Source organism: Pelophylax lessonae (assembly GCF_965119305.1).
Source record: "Pelophylax lessonae genome assembly, chromosome: 1".
In the NCBI taxonomy this organism is placed as follows: Eukaryota; Metazoa; Chordata; class Amphibia; order Anura; family Ranidae; genus Pelophylax; species Pelophylax lessonae.
The window spans coordinates 397,013,490-397,032,652 of record NC_138768.1 but is presented as its reverse complement, the minus strand read 5'-3'; the positions used below and the strand labels follow the sequence as shown (position 1 = coordinate 397,032,652).

The 19,163-nt window shown below is 36.3% G+C and overlaps 1 protein-coding gene across 2 annotated transcripts in view; it reads right to left on the bottom strand.

Annotated features, from left to right (window-relative positions):
* LINGO2 (leucine rich repeat and Ig domain containing 2) overlaps positions 1–19,163 on the bottom strand; it is a 386,108-nt gene that overhangs the window by 140,856 nt on the left and 226,089 nt on the right. Inside the window, exon 1 of one of the 2 annotated variants that reach the window (XM_082242489.1) lies at positions 18,484–18,587. The exons of the other annotated variant lie outside the window; for it this stretch is intronic. The gene's annotated coding sequence lies outside the window, so the exon portion shown is untranslated. Of the gene's footprint in view, positions 1–18,483; positions 18,588–19,163 lie in introns of those variants that run through there. 2 annotated transcript variants of the gene reach the window in all.

Below are 19,163 nucleotides of genomic sequence, written 5' to 3'. Positions count from 1 at the left end.
GAATTTCAGTGATAAAACTTGTCAAAATTATGGCATACTGTATATAATTGTTTCCAGTGGTTTTTTTTCATCTTACAACCCGAATATGGGTGTAACATGTTACAAAAGGTGAACTTATCCTTAAAGCCAACACATTTCTTACAGAGCTTTTTTAGGACCAACTGAGAACTAGGTGAGGAGATAATGATAGTTGCTGAATTTAGAAAAATAGCTTGGTAAAATCAAATACATGCCAATTGATGATTACCATATATCAAAACAATCATTACATTGCTTTAAATACAAAGATTGCAGACATACCAATGTATGCACAACTATAGTGGAGGAGAGCAACAGCCAGCAATGAGGCAACCCCCGGGGTGAACAATGGGACAAAATAGTGGACCCCGACACTGGACAGACCCAAACGCAAATCAGACTGATAGCAAGATGTTAAATGTCCTGTGCAGTTGGTTTTGCACAGAGTGGCCTGGATCCTCCTCTTCTCCCATTCCTCTTCTATGCTCCTGGCTCCTCCCTCCTGTTGAGTTCCCCTACAGCAAGCAGCTTGCTGTGGGGGGGAACCCGAGCAGAGTCACAGCTCCCTGTGTCCATTCAGACAGAGAGCCGTCACCCAGCCCCGCCCCTGCCCCCTCTCTTTCCTGATTGGCTGATTGACAGAAACTGGAGACAATATCACAATGCTGCTGTCTCCCACCTACATAGGCCTATAGAAACATAAAAACAATATATAGTGTTGCGCTACTCTATATTTATATGTGACAATAGATCTCCAACAAATAACAAATGAGTCCTATAAAACTGAAGTAATCAAAGTGATAAATACAAGGTCTCAATGCTCAAAAATATCCTTCCATCCTGTGAAAAGCATATTTCCATGTTTCACCCCAAATAAATGTGCTCCGCCACCAGAAGAAATGGACTCTCACCTGACACTCAGGTCTCAAAAACTTTATAATTGGATAAATTTCACTCCATCTATAGGGTTCCCCCATGGCAATCCAACCACTGGATTAAACAGTTGCAATGTCCTTTTTCAGGGGCGTACCTAGAGCAGTTGGCATCCAGGGTGGATCCTAAATCTGGCACCCCACATTTGGCACCCCATTTTACTGATCATCTGAGTACAGGCAATACAGTTGGCTGCTAGACCCAAGCACTGTCACATGGTCCACCATACCTGGAAGTACCGGGTATTGTCACCAGCTGTGAGAGAGGTGCAGGTGGTGAGGTGAGAAAGGTGGCTTAGGAGAAGACACAGTCACTCTGTCCCGCACCCACCGTTCTCTACACCCCCCATCTTCAATAATCCACTCCTATGCCCCCCACATCCTCTATAATCTCCCATAACACACTCAGTATTCTCACACTCACTGTGAAGGGTTGGGCTCTGTGGTCTTACACCCATCTGGTGCTTCCCCCTCCTCCAACCCCATACAAGCAGGCTCTCCTATCAGTCTGTTTCTCTCAGTTCAGATCTCCCCGCCCCTCCGACATATTTGAGTATAAACATCTGCCTTATACGATATGTCACCCAATCACCATAAGGGAGCATGGCTGAAGGCAGGTTTTTTTGTTTTTCAAAAAATTTTATTGAGATGATTGTGGCGGAGCAGTGTGACAGAACTTAAACTGTCTGTGATATGACGCTGGTCTTGTCTGCTAAAATAGACACCCCCAGTCAGGGCAGCTATCAGAAATGTTGGGGCCCCCTAGATAGCTTTAGGCCTGGGCCTCCCAGGCCTGACCACCACCACCACCAGCGCCTATGCTGACGTGCTGACTTCACCACGTGATACCCGGAAGTCGGGCGGCTGTGTCCTTTCTTTTCTGCCGGTTTTACAGCGCTGTTTTCTTCATTTAAATGTGAGTGTTCTATTTTGTGTTTTAATAAATATGCTGTTTGCTACGTACTTCACTATGGTGATACTACGGGGGAGATTGCTGTCTGAGCTGCCTTTGAAAGCCATGGTACCTAGTGTTTTGCTTGGCACAGTGTGGAGATTCGAGTGATATCCATTTGAGCTGGTTTGGTATCTGGACCCTCCAGGGAATATTTTGAAAGGCTTTATCTCTTATCCCATCTGGTAAGCGCATTAGCTTGTCTTTGGCACAGAGACACTGTGGGGGAAGATTATACTGAATTGTGGTAGAGGACTTCAACTTTCCTTTCACATCCAATTATTCACCGTTTTAGAATTTGTTTGGGACTTTTTCTTCCTTCTTTTTATTTGTTTTCACACAATAATTTTTCAATTTGTGAGCATAATTTTGCACATTGTCACATACCTATTATATCACATAATATGTATATGGGTCTGTAACACTTTGTTCAAGGTTGTGATCCTATTTCGCATGTTGTGTATTGATATTATATTTATATCACATAATACATATATGTTTCACGAACATACATCACCAATAGTGCAGCTTTATTATTGTTATCTGTATTTTTGGTGTTTCCCACTTCTAGCTGCAGCTTTTTTTAAAATATTTTTTAGTGTTTAGCGCGGTTATTTTTGTTATTAAAGTTCTTATGGATGTTAGGTAATACATAAAACAATGGTGTTTTAGGATATTGAAAACTTCAATCTCTGCTTGAGAAAACTATGAGAAGATAGATTTAGGACCTCCAATTTGTCACTTTATTTGTTCGTTTGATCACAAAACTATCAACGTTATTAGTAATTTTCTTGTCTCCTGTCAGGGATTTCTCTAAAAGAGAGAAGTGATCTACTGGATTACTCTTGGCTTTTGGAGTAGCCCCCCTAATTTTGTGTAACATACTAATATTTTATTTAATTTCATTTTTACACTTTGCATATCAAAGTTGAAGATGTTTGCCACAGTTATGGTTTTGGATGGATAAATAATAAATTTTACAAGAAAATAAAGATTGCTTAGAGAGTGCATTCGTTTCAAAATTCAGTGAAGAGCACTCTTATAATATGGCCTAAAAATCTCTAATACACCATATCTCAGATTAGTAAAACTTTGGTTTTCATTACTCTGACTACACAAAACCACTAAATGCTCAGTTTTGATTGGTTGGTATATCTCCAAGTGCATTGATGGTCTGTGCACTTCAATAGTATATAATATTGATTTCATAAATTATTGTCCATGGCAGTTATTGCAATTTAGTACATTAAATTTAAACATTACAAATACTTCCAGACTTGTCTGTGGTATTAATCAATACCAGACTTGATCATTCCCCTAAAGTAAAAAAAGGAATGACACAATTTCTTATCTAATGGCAATGTAAATGACAACTCAAATGTAATATACAGTAATGCAAATGAACGTGTGAATCCCTTGGCTCTTAGGAGGAAATACATGTAGAAAGATTGTTAAATAGAAACAACTTCAACTTGTTTGGTCAATACTTGGTTTGTTGATGAAGCATAAACAGTCACTTCAGATGACCTCTGGCATGAGTTAGAGTGATAGCATTGTGCAATGCAACTGGCATCTAATCTTAGTCTACTTTCTGCTTTGCACGGATTGTAGGAAGATAATGAAAAGATAATTAAGGATGGTAATGCAAGAGGTATGTTTAAAGACACAAAAAAATGACTCTTTAATAAATACATAACTGATCTAAAGGGTATTTTTAAATTGGCTTTGAGATCCACTTTGGGTTTAAATATGAAGGACCCTTGTGTTTGCCCTGAAACGGACCATATTAATCTGCAATTTAGACAAAAATCCTCAATTCAAAAGTAACTGTATTTGCACAGAAATAAAGTATTCAGTAGACTAATAACTGTAGAAATGAGCCACTTTAATATGCATCATCAATAAGTAATGTGGCTTTAATCACTACAAGTCAATTATTATATCCTTCTGTGCAAGCACTTCAGTAACAAGCTAGCGGCTATAGATTCAAACACTTTGGGAAATGCTGATACTTTATTTAGTTTCCACTTCTGACTTTTTATGACTGCTTGAGACCGCCATATGTCTTGCTAGGCATTTCTAAAACTATGATAGATTTAGTGAATTATAAATACCATAGCCAATTTAAGCAATTCTCCAGATGTCAGTGACAAGTTGGAAAGTCACAGTTTTCTGGAAAATCCATTATATGTAATGAACATCGAAACAAAATGTGAAGATGCAGCTTGTCAGTGCACAATGAGGTGCAGGTCAAGTCCGTGGCAATTTGGCGCTATATGTAATTTTGATTCAGAAGCAGAGTTACTCAGATTAATTGCGCAGCTTTTGTGTGAAACTGAACAGCGCTCTAAGAACTTATCAACTACATTCTTTTACTTAATTTGTTTTTGCCAGTGATCCATTGCCCAACCTGGGTCACGAAAGGTTGTTTTAGCAGAGTATTCCGGGAAATGACTTATTAATTAGACCGTCTAAAACATTCAATACAGAAATAAAATATTGCAATTACCATTTTTGTTTCCTTTTTAACCACAAGGACTGACAACATAGCCTTGTGTATTATCATAAGCGAAACATGAATAAAGCGGTTACCACTGTATATATCATATCCTGATACTAAGGTGAGCTGTTGCTTTCCATCATTATTCTACATCCAAAACTATGCAACTAATGATCTACCAAAGATAAAGATACACAGTCTGATTCAGCAAGCCAATCAACCCAGTTATGTCCAGTAAAGCAGTGAACAAAGTAAAGTAAGAAGAGAAAAGGGTGTTCATGGATAGCCCCTTACTATATCAAGTTATGACACAAAAAACATACATGATCTAAAAAATACATGTCTTTATTACAAAAAGTAAAAATTTATACACACAGAGGGGACATATCACATAATATCAATAAGGCAACGGTCAAACGAATCAGGAACCAACCTACACGTTTCACGGCTAACACCACTTCACCAGGGCTTCAAGATCTTTTTCATCTGATAAAGTGCCTGACTTTAACAATTAAATAGACATAATGAATGAATACATTGTATTCACTAAACTCACTAAACTATATATATATATAGACGGGTGATCCCCCTATCCCTATAAGAAAAGGCAAATACTGGGGGGAAAAAAGAGGAAGGGGGGCACGTTAATACACAGAACCGTACCTAAATACATTTGTCATGGCGATTCAGGCAATGGGTAGGCAGGATATAAAATCGGGGACAGAGCAGATGGCCCTGAACAAAGTACTACACCTTAGCAAGCACAGTTCCATTCATTAAGAAAAATATATAAAAAAAGGCAGTAATACACAGTTCAGAAAGCAATTTAAAAAAAGTGCAGTAATGCCCAATCCCATTAATTAAAGCAGTGAACAATGTGCAATACCCAGTTCTGTTCATTAAGGCTGTAATCAAAGTGGTTTATACATAGTCCTAGTTAGTAATGCAATGAACAAAGTGCAGGATTACCCTGTCCCATTAATTAAGTGAACAAAGTGTATGAATTCCTGGTTCTATTCAGTAAGACAAAAAAACAAAAACAAAGTGCAGTAATATCCTGTCTTATTCTATAAGTCTACAAACAAGTTACCGCACCACTCTGGGGCCAATGGGCTCTAAAAATTGAACTCTAAAGTTAGTTTGCTGAATTAGCACCCTTTATGCAATGTTTTTGCTTTCTGTTTGTTGCAAGCAATACTGTTGATAAAATACCATATTAAAGGTGTAATTTATTAAAAGGTTGAAATGGTCAAAGTTATAGTTAGACAAGAATGGAAGCTAGACCTAATCAATATGCTTGCCAATATAGTCTGGGAGAGTCAATATAAAATGTAGTATATTACACCCAAGGAAACATGTTATTGAGTCAAAAAATTGATACATTGATTATGACCTTAATCATTAACTAATTTGGGCATAAATAGCCATTTAAAAATAGCTACGGCCTAGCATTTAAAATAAAGATTTGCTGGCTGGAGGTTCCTTAATAATGAAGTATCCCTACTTTATCAAATTCTGTATTGCTTAATGTAAGCATACTGAGTATTCAAAATCTGCTAATTTTGTTCCAGAAATGAGTGGGAATTATTTTTACATGGCCAGTGTTTCCTTGGATTTTAGTACATAAGGTTTACATAAACAACAAAAAAATTACATTGGATATGAGTTTATTTTTAACATCAGAGGCTTTAGGATACCTAGTGAATTTATCAATGGCAGCTTTATGGCTGCTCATAAAAAAGTAAATTAGTATGGTTTTAGCCCTCTGTAGCTACTAGTATCTTAGATCCATTACTCTGCTTTACTGCACAGTGCTGTGACTGCTCTAGATTTCTGATTTTACAATCTTCTACTTGGAATGTACTGTATATTTCTTTTTACTCTTGTTTTTTTTTTTTTTTTTCAATAAAATAATAATTCAATTGAAAATTATTATTATTAGTAGTAATAATAATAACAATAATATTAATACTGTTGCATGCTGTATAGTATTTTTGTGTAGGCACTACACACTCACAAAATTTGATCAGATATTTGCATGTTTCGTAAACATAGTAACTGCTCACTTTTAAATAATCAAACTTTGGGAATAAAGTGAAATTTCACTTTATGGGAGTTTACAATCAAGTTCCCTGTGGTCAGACATTTACCAATCTATTGGTAGTGTCTGGGCATCTTGTTTGTTGCTGGCTTTTTGCAATGAGCATTGCTGGAAAAATATTACAAGCACTAATTAATATGGCAGAGAGTTGGGGTCAGCAATCAGTCTATCGGGATCTACCTTACATAACAACCTCATTAGGCCGCCTCTCAAATAAGAGTTGAGGGAAGTCTTGGGGTAAAATCAGGGCCAGCCCCAGGGACCTAGAGGACCAACATCAATCAGTGATTAGCATGATGTGAGGGCTACTCAATCAGCAGCGAGATGTGATCCAGGTAAAATAGTGATTAAAATATCTGAGGGCACATGGGAGGACCTGTGGTCCCTGTGGTCTGGAGTGAAAGGACAGAGGGGCAGCAGGGTTCCAAGGTAAAGACCTGTCCTTAGTGCTGGGCTGGCAATATTATAAGAGGGATTGACAGTTTTTTGCTGCCTACAAGGCAGGTGCCTGTACTGTATGTAGCTACCAAGGTCATTAGCATTTTTTCTACACTATGGTGGCAGCTGCCTGAATGTAAAAAATAGTTAATGGCTGGTACTGTAAATAAAGACAGGAAGCTTTCAAAATCTGATTAAATATGGTTTTGTAGACAGCAGTGAAAGGCAATACCAGAATGCACTCTGCTTACCCCTGACCCCCAAACTCTGTATTACATTCCTGGACTCTGCATTACTTCTGAGCCCTGCATTATGTGCTACATTCTAATGACATTAGATTCTAGTGACCTTTGAACTCTTCTTTATTTATTATCGACCCCGAAACACTGCATTACTTACTACTAATCCCTGTATTCTTCAAAACCTCCTTATTTTTTCACAGGGACTTGCTAGGTTAGGTTTAAAAAAAAAAGCGAGGGACCTAGAGGAATCTGTACTGTTTTGCTAGGGACCGTGGTAGTAATGTCACAACACTACTGGAGCAAAAATGCAGCAACAGGTTATACATACTCTAGTCTGTTTGTAAGTAGGTGGTTTGATGTCCTTCTCCTGCATGGAGATAGTAAGAAATGTTTCTATGTAAAATAAGGTGTTCAGATGCTTTAGCAATAATGATACAATAAATACATAAATAGACAATAAAAATATAGTTGTGAGTTTAAAATAAACCTTGGTCATAATTGTAATTGTATCTCTATGATTGTTTTAATTCAACTATCATTTTAATATTTTAATAAAAATCTAGAAATGATCAAATATTTTTTTTTGATCACTTGATCATGAGAACCTTTTCGGTTCTTCAATGATTGCATCCAATTTTTGTTTACTTTTCACAATAAACCTTATGTGCTAAAACTAATCAGATTGATGCAGAAGAATTGACTATTTGTGTTGCATCAAATTATTCCTTCAAACATCCAGTCAATTAAAACAATAGGCTGAACATTCATGAACAATTTACTACTAGAATGTGTTTTAATAAATAAATATTACATAAAACTATAATATAATGTGCTCAGTTGTATAGATTGTCAATTATTTTTCAGCAGATTAAACACATGCTGAGCAATAACAATGTCAAATAAACATACTACATAATACTGCATACAATCACAGATTAACATGAAAAAGGCTGATTCTACATTCTATGCAGCACTTATGGAGAATTATTCATATGAAATTGTTTGTTTTGATATACCATGTTCAGTTCAGTACTGACATAAAGTACATAAGTAATGAAGGGCATGTAAATATAGATAATATGGGGGAGATTTACTAAAACTCATGCACACAGAATCTGGTGCAGCTGTGCATAGTAACCAATCAGCATTAACCTTTTAATTTATCGTTCGTACGTTTGGCAGAAATTTTCCAAACTTGTCCTTAATTTTTTTAGCTCAAAAACAAAAACACCACAACCTATTACGAATTCGTGCCCAATAACTGGCCGAAAAAAGAACAAACTGTCCAAATTACAGATTTTCAAACTATTTTCCATCTAGTATATTGGCACCATTAGATCATATATACAAGTTCAGCAAGTTTCCAATACTTCTGATGGAAAGAAACTAGATTAAGAGCAAATAAATATATCACAAATCACATTTATTTGTGTTAGAAATACATAATAAACAATTATAGTAAAAACAAGGTTTACATTTTCAGTCAACCAAAAAATAATATACTAATATTTAATTTTTTTAGTAGATAATGGAGAGTTAATTCACCTGACAGTTTTTTAAGTATGTGGAGGACTGTTGGTGAGATCCCCACACTTGAGTTTATGGGTCTGTGCACAGGCTGTAGCTATTGGGGTCGGTAGGTTCCTACTATCCCTGTTGGATTTTAAATTAATTGTAATTGTTCAGGAATGCAACAGAAAGTGCCGGTACACACAAATTAGGGAATAAACAGCCATTTTCCAAAACAGATAAGAGCAAAGTCAAGGACTACTCTAGAGAGATCTTACTGTTAGAGTATCCAGGGCATCTAAGAAGCCAGGGCTGAGTCAACTGACCATTCCCACATTTTATTGTATTACGCATACTCATTTATGCAGGCAATCTAATTTTTACTTCAAATACAAATATTGAGTTGAAATATTCTAAACTCTTAATTTACTGCTGGCTGTACATTCAATAAAGGCTGATTGGAGTGATAGCACAATAAAGATAATAACACGTTAAATTTTAAATGTTTCAAAATGATTCAACAGACAGTACAGAGAACAAGCTTAAATGTAAAACAGTGCAGAATATCATATTTCAATTTACTAACCTAAAATGAATTCTAAAAGGGTTGCTATGGTTTCCTGCACTCCAAATTACTGAATACATTTGTGACCATGTGAACCTGTTGGCCATCACCAAAATATGCAGCTGTTCATAAGGAGCTTTATGCATTACTTATACCATTCTTATATATGTAGACATCCTAGTGAAGAGTTCTCTATGACATGTTTCCCAGTTATGAAGTCCTAGTGATTCCAGTATGGCTTGGGCCAAGAAGCTACCTCTACCTTTAGCTCATTATAATGGTTGACTAGGACAGGTAAAGTATACTGCAACTATGGTCAAAATTAAAAATCAGAAATTAATATTCACTGTAGCATTGTTACCCTGTGGACAGGGTTGTTTTAGACTGACATAAAGTTAGACTTTACTTAAGTAACAAACAAATTAAAGCTAAACTACATCTAATACTTTTAGGCATTTACAGCAACATTTTTTTATTGGGAAAAATGATTAAACCAAATGAAAAACACCCCTTCCACACGGGTTGGAACCCGCCAGGAGTACGCCTGCTCAGCAGAAATCTGTCTGCTGATCCCCGCTGAGCAGGCAGATGGCTGGTATATGTCTACTTTGTTTATGCAGAGCGAACAAAGACACAGCCCGCTCTCCACTATAGGTGGTCATTTCCTGCTTGGCGGTGTGATTGGCTTACTGATTTTCCCAGAAATCTGCACTAAGATACAAGTCAGGTTTTTGGCACCCCATTCAACAAAAATATAATTTTTGATGAGATACTCCCAAAGGAAAATCATATCTAAAGTCACGCAGAGCCTGCAGTTTTTCTCATTGGAGCCTTGCAAGTGGAGCAGCTGATAACTAGGAAATCCCTCCCACGGACATTCATTTAGCGCATGGACACAGACAAACAAACAGCTATTTCTTCAGCATAACCAAAGATAGGAATCTGCAATGAAGTTTGTTACATCCTTGCAATGTACACAGATCACCCAGAGGGGAATGTTTTTTCTCAACAAAAGTAGGCAGGCGGTGAGCGTACGATAATACAGAGGGCTTGGATAGCCCAGGGCCGTGGGTCCATATAATTGGAATAGATGTTTTTATAGGTCCTATTTCCCTACCTGGAGCACCCTTTAGTCTGAGGAGAGGTCAACTCTGCCGCCATTTAGGATTAGTAGATTGGGGATATACCTCCTACAAACTGCACAGAAAAAGGTCCTTTAAGCCTGGCTTAAATTATTGCATTATAAACACTAGATTGACTATATCTGGGGGTGATCGCACATATGGATGAATAAACCAGGAAGAGGATAATTATTTGCTGAGGGGTGATTGTACCCCAAGATGCTAGAGTGGAGCTATCCCTAGCAGCCTTGACCTTGATGACACAGCTGGGACCCAATATATCGGATTTAATGCAAGAGATATGCCTTTGATGCCTATATAGATTCTGTATGGTGAATATGGAAGTATTATCTTCCGAACAGCCTATGTATCGCTACAGCCCTGTCGCTTAACACAAGTCACTGTTAAAAAGGAAACATCGGTCTGTTATGGTCTCTCAGGCCCTGAGGAAGCCTTAAGCGAAACGCGTCGGCTTGCTGGGGACCTACCGTGACCGAATCCAGCTTGAGACCCCTCTTCCACCTACACAGGCTTTGTTTTTCGCTTTAATCCCTTTGTGGGATATGTTTCTATATCAACAGTGACATATATTTTGATTTTAACAAATTTTTGTATGTTATTCTGTCGCTATCATACATGCATGGTAGCCCATGCTTGTTTTTTACTTGTTATATCAATAAAATGTATTTTTGATTTTATAATTGGTTCTGTTTTTGATCCTTCTACTCCCACTGGCCCGCAAAGCCCCGCCTTTTTCTATCCCAAGTTTTTCAAAAGTGGAGTTACTCTTTATATTTTAGTGCTAAGGCAAATGTTAGATTTTAATTAGTTAGTTAAGAATAATAGGGAAGGTTACATTAGGATGTAGGGTTGGCTTTAGGGTCTGAATAACTGCTAAGGTTTCAACAGTATTTGAACATAGGCTGTGAGAGTTAGGTTTTGGGAGAGATAGGAGTGCATTATTGGGGGGTTATTTTAGGAAATGTTTTAGTGTTCAGATAGGGAAGGATTATGCATCAGAGGGTGCTTTAGGACAGTTTTCACCTTTAGTTTTATTGTGACTTATGGAATCTGCAGGTTTTAACATGTTCTTAGCTTTATGCCAAAAACGCCATCACTGTACACCCAATTGTCACATGAATTAGTCTGCTTGTTTGTTTGTCTGTCTATCTATCTATTTATCTGCCCATTCACTCTTTCACCACTCGTATTTCAGAGAAAGCAAGGCAATCAGCAAAAAGAAGATTATAGTAATTGGTATTCCAGACATTTGTTCTACTAAGATCTTCACACTGACCAACATTCTGTACATTGTGTTTTTTCGTAGCCTTCACACTAGGGATGTTAAATGAAGTGAACACTGCATGCTACATTGAACTGTTGTTCTTAATAGCTAAACTTGTAATGGCACTTGTAAAACATGGAAAAGAAATAAAAATGCATTATGTCTCCCTGAAAGCCACATACAAAAATTGCAAGGTAAATGTGGACAAGTTAGGGCACAAAAGAGAGAGAATAACAGCATTGAAGTCCCAGAGGAGCAATATGAAGAGTTCAAACAGGAATTTATACATTCCTGATCAGTCCTCAGATGATTCCTCACAACCTTATTAATTTCTCACATTAGTCTAACAGTACAGACAAGCCTCCAAAAACAAATCCAAAGTGTCTTCTACCACATCATTTCTTCCTCACCATGACACTTGGGTTAATCAGGTTCTTTCAGGGGATCATACTGTATACATGTCACTTGCCTGACATGTCTTGGTCTACTAAAGGTAAATTTATGTCCCGATAAGGTATAATGGTATTATCATTTAGTTATCTTTGATACATATGATTCTCTGCTTATTAGTACGTGTTTCTGCATGTAAATGTGTACTGCTGAACATTACCAATTGGGGTGCATTTCAAGTCATATTCCAATATTGACTTTAAACCTAGCATCTTTGGGGGGCTGCCGCAGCAGATCTTGGCAGGAGACGAGCATGCTAGGGGTTTATGTAGATAGGCAATTGCAGCTTGCTTTCAAAACAATTCTGCTTGCATTGTCGATCAGTTTGGGACACTTTTGAGATCATTTGAAGGTGCATTTGACCTCCTTCTAGGCTGCATCAACTTTCTTTTGCATTCCTATTGACCTGTATAACAGAAACAGGTTTTACACAAACAAAACCTTGTCAACACAGGCCTTTAAAGAGATTGTGCAACTGCAGGGTCACTCATTTAATCGTACAGAAGGCATGTTATGAGGTATTTTGGATAGCTTTTCTTTGGGCTGTTCTGGGTTTGCTAATTATCAAGACGCAAAGAATATGAAGTCAACAAAGCATATAGTATATCTAACACAACAGCAGAGATGAACAAGAAGAAGGAAAAAGATGCCTAAAAAAGTAATTATACTTTACCTATAACCATCCCCTTTACCCCTATATTAAATGTAAATGAGTAGGTGGGAACCTTAAAAAATGATCATAAATGTATACCTTTGCTAGACTATTATGAATGTGTAATGCCTTATTGTATATTTGATGGCCACCTATAGTTTAAAAAATTCAACAATGGACAATAGATATCTACTAAAATATTTAACATCATGGTATCTGGTTAGCCCAATGCCTTCAGGATCGGCTCCACTATGCTCCCAATTCTACATGTTTTTTAAAAGCGAAATGATTGGAATGTTGGCAGTGTTTGTGATCATTGGAGTATATAGCCATCCTAAGATTTAAATGCCAATAATACAGCATCAAAATCACAAAGATGACTGTGAGCAGCCCCTTCATAGCTCTAGTATAAGCCCGTTTTGACTTGGTTTATACAGCTTAAAGTATAAATAAAAGGCCTTCATTGAGAAGAAGCACTCAGTAAAGAATGGAATCCTACACCACAGGAGAACATAACACTAATTGCACAACAAATTGATTGATGCTGTTTCTGAATACATAGCAACACTGTCCCTACAGCTATTATCTAATGTACAAGACAGCACTTATCTCCAGATAGAATATACTTCTCAGTAAGCATTATGCATCAAAATCAGATTGAATGTGCACTGCACGAGAAATATTTTATTTTTTCAAATGTTGGACATTCCCTCTCCTGTATACCAAAAAAGTTGAATGAGACTTAAGATTGAATCTTGAAATTATTGACCATAAATTAATGAATCACTGATGCATGAATACTATTTTGCTTCATTTTACTGCGGCAGGCTGCTGTAACAGGTCTACTTTCTATAAATACAAGATCATACCTACTGAAACAAAATGGTGAGCTTTACAACTAAATATGGAATGCTAGGAGAGGAACATATTAATTAGCAACACTTTTTTTGTTCTGCCTGAAAATAAGACCAAATAATCAAATTTATAGGTTAATTCACTTTTACTGACTAGAAAAAGCCTAATGCATTACAGCTACATATACATTATATTTCTGTCCTCCAATTTTAAAACTAATCGTTACTTTTAAAGCTGCCCAATTGTGGGCTCCCCTGCTCCATTCTGCCTAGACTGCAGGACTGACCAGCCATTGTATATGTGGCTTCAATTCCTCACAAACAAGCACTTGGCTACAAGAACTTGACTTGCCTAACCACGCATGAACACTCCACACTCTCTCCTTTCAGTGTCTTCTTTGAGCTCAGCTGCTGACTGCACATGTGTGGTTAGGCAAACTGTTTTCAAGCAGTTGACTATTCAATAGTAAGGTTTTGGCTTTTTAAAGCTGGGGACAGCATTTTATTTTACAGATAGGGCTATAATGCACATTATTTATTTTATTTTATTTTTTTAAGTGAACTACAGTAATATTTTAGGTATCTGAAATACGAGCTGTCTGTATTGCCTCAGAGCATTCAGTAAGATTCACACTTTTATTCTTCAGTTGCAGTTAGGATCTCCCACCTGTGCAGCTTTGGATCCAAATATTTTCCACACAAATGAAAAAAATCTCAGACTATAAAGTGTCTAATATAACAAAAGCGCTAAATAGCACTTCATTGTCTGCAAGCACCTGTTTTAAACTTTCCAAAAAATTACAATCTGATTCTACAATCTCTGTAAAATGTCCTTTAAACACTTTAGCTATTGTATCTTAATATCCCCTAATGGCATGTCTTACATTTTCACTATGGACCAATTTATTCAACAAACTTTATCATTAGGTAAGATAAATTAATACAGCACATTATATTTTGGGGACAAACTAGGACTTTTTAGGTAATATTGTTTTTTTTTTTTTCATTTCTGACCAGTGATATCTTAAAAAAGTTGTTTACATTTATTTTATAATTGCAGATATTTTCTAATATAATTTATATTCTATAATGTGTCCCTTTTAGCATGGCACTACAATGAGGCTTCTAGTACAAAGCATGAGAATGTTATTTGCAAATGCAAAAAAAGGGTTTCTTTTTAATGTTCTGCATTTTCTTTTGAAGACACTGAAAAACAGCAAAGAAAGTAAATAAAAATGAAAAAAAAAATTATAATGGAAAAAAATAGAAAAAAAAAAACAGCAGTAGAAAAATATTATCTAAGGGATGAAAGTGAGAACAGGGGATGCGGGGTGGGTGTGGTGTTAATTAGGACTGATAATGGTTAATAAGGGGGTACATAGAAATAACTTTTTTTTTTACTTGTAAGTTTTCTTTCACTGTATTTGTAAATACAGTGAAATAATACATATTTGCTACACTGTATTTACTCAGTGATACTTGCAGACCCTCTGGACGTGTCATTTTACATCGGTACAGTTGTATTTTGACAGCCAGTCTTGCTGTGTAACATAAAGCAAGTACTGACTGCCATTTTGACAGCTATCCTTTCCAGTATTGGAAGGTTTTACTCCCTTCATGATCAGGGCATAGTCTGCTACATGACTTTGTTAAAAAAAAAAAAAAAGAATGTATTTGTTTTGTGGGAAGGTTATAGCATTTTTAAACTATGGCATTTATACTGGAATTTTTATTTATACTAGTAATGGTGGCAATCATCGACTTATAGTGGGACTGTGATAGTGCAGTGGAAAATCTGACACTAACTGACACAGGGTGGAAACTGACTGACACCACGAGTGACACTAATACAGCGATTAGTGCTAATACTATACACTGTCACTGTACTAAAGACACTGGCTGGGAAGGGAGTAACATTTAGAGACAATGGTAGAGTTAACTGTCTGCCTAACAATGTGTAATGTGTGAAATATCTGCTGCTTTTACTAATCGATATGGCTGAAAAACAGCTACATTGCTGCTCTCTGTAATGTGGGTGGGACTTAAAGTGGAACTTAACCCTTTTTATAAAAATTACAACAAAGCTTCTTTAGAAATGAGAATTGCAGGAATTTTTCTCTTTTGATACCTATTTCTTTTCCATCTCTCTTTACTTTCTGGAACCTTACCTAAAACTCTTGGCCTGCCTCCTGTAGCATATGACAGGAAAGTCCCAGGTTAGGGTTACATCTATAGTACCGCAAGAAACCAGGAAGTGGAAAAACCACACTTGTGAAAAGAGCAAAATATTTTTGTTTATCTAATGAATGTATGATTTCATATCAGCATGCAGAGCTACAGTATATGATGATGTGATTTTTAGAAAGGGGAAAAAGGACCCCTTTAGGTTCAAAATCTTCAAGAGTTTAAATTTAACAACAACTTTCTAGTTTAAAGACCAAACAAAACAATTTATCTAATTTATATACATTCAGGTTCATCGAAACACAACATAAATGTTAGTAGTTAGTTGTCTAAAATACATTGACTGTAATGTGTGTAATCAGCTTTACACTTTCAGTAGCTTGTTGTGTCCCTGTGGAGCCCTTTCTATCCTAGGCCCAAGCTACGCTCAGAATCTTGACATCTATCTTAAGCTTGCACACACATTACCATTTAACTGTATAACCACCTTTACTGTACTACATATAAATATTGGTTGGTAGGCACCCACATCCCTTAAATTACTAATACCTAAGACAATTTTCTATACAATGGATTTTTATGGTGCCCAATAATGCAATATGTGTACTATACTGTTAAAAATATTTCATTTATTATAAAACATCTAAAACAAATGGCAATTTATGTCCAATAACACTTGAGTTGTGTATATAGCAACATACAATACAAGAAAATAGTAGATAGAAGTCCTTCACATTTGTTTTACAGCATATCTTTATTCATTCCCCTCCATTTAATATAACCTGACCCCTCGATGTAGAAATGGGTCTGATTGGGGGGAGTGGACCAATGATTCACATATTGCATTTTGTAGGTCTCCAACCCCACTTCTTCCATTTAATATAAACTGACTCCTCGATGTAGAATAGGGTCTGTTTGGGGGGAGTAAACCATTTATTCACGTTGCATTTTGTAGGTCTCCAACCCCCAAACAAATGTGTTGTGAGTTATTTGTTCACTCCCCCCGATCAGGCCTTATTCTACATTGAGGAGTCAAGTTATATTAAATGAAGTGGGATGCATTACTGGGCACCTTAAATATGCCATTGTATGGAAAATCGTGTCCTTTACAGTATATTTACTAACAACTATGTAGTATAAGGGATACCTGATTGGATAAAAATTGAATGACTAATCTAAGTAGGTGTTCTTATTACATCGTTTTGGTAAATTGAAAGTACTGTATGGAACTTGTGCAGTCAGATTCTATCTGACTTTAAATATTCTAAATCTAATTTATCAATTTGCTATACTGCTTCAAATTTCTACAACTTCAACAACCGGCAGTCATGCATCAGTTTCAGAAATGTGCATAATTTGAATATATAAATATATTCATGCATACATAAATGTATTTGACTGTGCATATTTTTTTTATTTTTGCATATCTAAGCAGATACTGTTATTATGTATTGTTTATGTGAACAAATAAGAGACAGTTAAGCTGAATACCAGAGATAAAATTAATAGGGTTTAGTTCTCAGTGTAACAATCCCCAAAAATAAACCATTAACTGGGATGTCACCGACAGCATTTCAAAAGGCTATATCAACAACTAATACTTGTATATGTACTATTTAGATAAAAAAAAAAAAAAGACAGTAAATCATAATCTTGAAAATAATTCTCAGTAGCTATAATTTCTTTTTGCAGGTTTTCTGCTTTTAGAAAAACTGGACCCCTCTAGGGGTAAAACATTGCTTCCTAAGCAAACACTGACAGAACAACACACAACCAGGCTGGTAAAATGCATTTTATACAGGCCAAATATCCAAATATATGCCGTTATTTCTTAGACTTTTCTGTTCCTATTACAAAGCCAGTATAGCATAGGCATTAAAGTATATGCAAAGTAAAACTTTTTGTGGACAGCGTAGAGACGTTTTAACATCTCTGTCAGTTTAACTACTGTCTGCCCTTGCTAGGTAGATTCAAACATTATACTCTTGCTTGTTCTGGTGGCCACCATCATTGAGACAGAAAGTAATGGGAAATCCAAAAATTGGCACCAGAACAAAATATGAGGGAAACTTTTCCAATGGAACACATGTTCTGAGGACAAATGTCTAAGAGAGGAATTCCCCTCACTTTAAAAATTTCCTCTCCTTTCGGTTCCCCAGGGCAGAAAATGACTGGAACACAAAAAGCAAACAATAAAATGACAAGGCACTTCCTTTCAAAGTCCAAAGAATAAATTATGTTTTGGCTGTGCATACTTTTAAAAAAGCTAGATATGCTGTGATCATAAGTATGTATGTACTGTATGTAGGTATGTAAGTTTCTCTCAACAATCCAATCAACTAGAAATCTGGTAAACAGACATTTATTCTAACGCACTGTAACGCCACCAAGCAAAGATTCTGTATGGACTTATTTTCTATTGATTTCAGAAATGAAATATACCACTGCCAAATGGCTGGGAAAGGAGAGAGGGAAACCCATTTTCTGTATTGCTGCACAGAACTATTCAGAGTGTTTTTTATTCCTGAAACAATGGAGAATCCCTTTAAAATAGTTAGGAAGAAAAAGCTACTGTAAATCACAGAAAATAAAAAAAAAACACCACTCACACATAATAACTCAACAATTGACAAGGAAAAAAAAAAAAAAAGCACAAATCCCTAATTCCCACAAAACTTACTAAAAATACTTTGCGGCATCAATGAATTGTTGGTGACAGCATTGTGGAGACCATCAGTTTATCATGACATAGATAAATCCATGTATGCACAAGCTGTATATCCTGGAAGAGAAACAATTGCATACATTAAATGCGAAATGAGAGCCGGATTATACAAATGTTATTTTACAGGTCTGCAGTGGCCTTGGAATAGAGGAAAAAAAACATGTTCTGCATTGACTTTTGAAGATAAATAATGTATGCAATACTTCCATTTGTATATCCCTCTTGAATTGGCATTTGTCAATTTCCTCAGTACATACATACAGATCCATTCACTGACTGTCTTAATTAGACAACCTGAGAGTTGCTAGTGTACGGTACAGTTTTGAAATATGACATCTAAGAAGAAGTACAGAGCTGCCCTTATTGCCTCCGAATGCTAGAATTCATGTGTAGAAAATAAATTATGCAGAGAATGCAGAAAACATACCATGAGACATACTCAAGGTCAGGGCAAGCACCAAGCAGCTTCAAAGTCTATTGGTGACAAAACCAGAGAACAATGTTACTGCAGTGATTAGTGCATGGCGCCTCTTCCTTTTTCTTTGAATTATAGGTAGGCAGAAAAAAAAAAAGAAAACAAACAATCTTGAAATTGGCAGTATCTTGGCATAAGGTATTTTGCCTGGTGTTGGCAC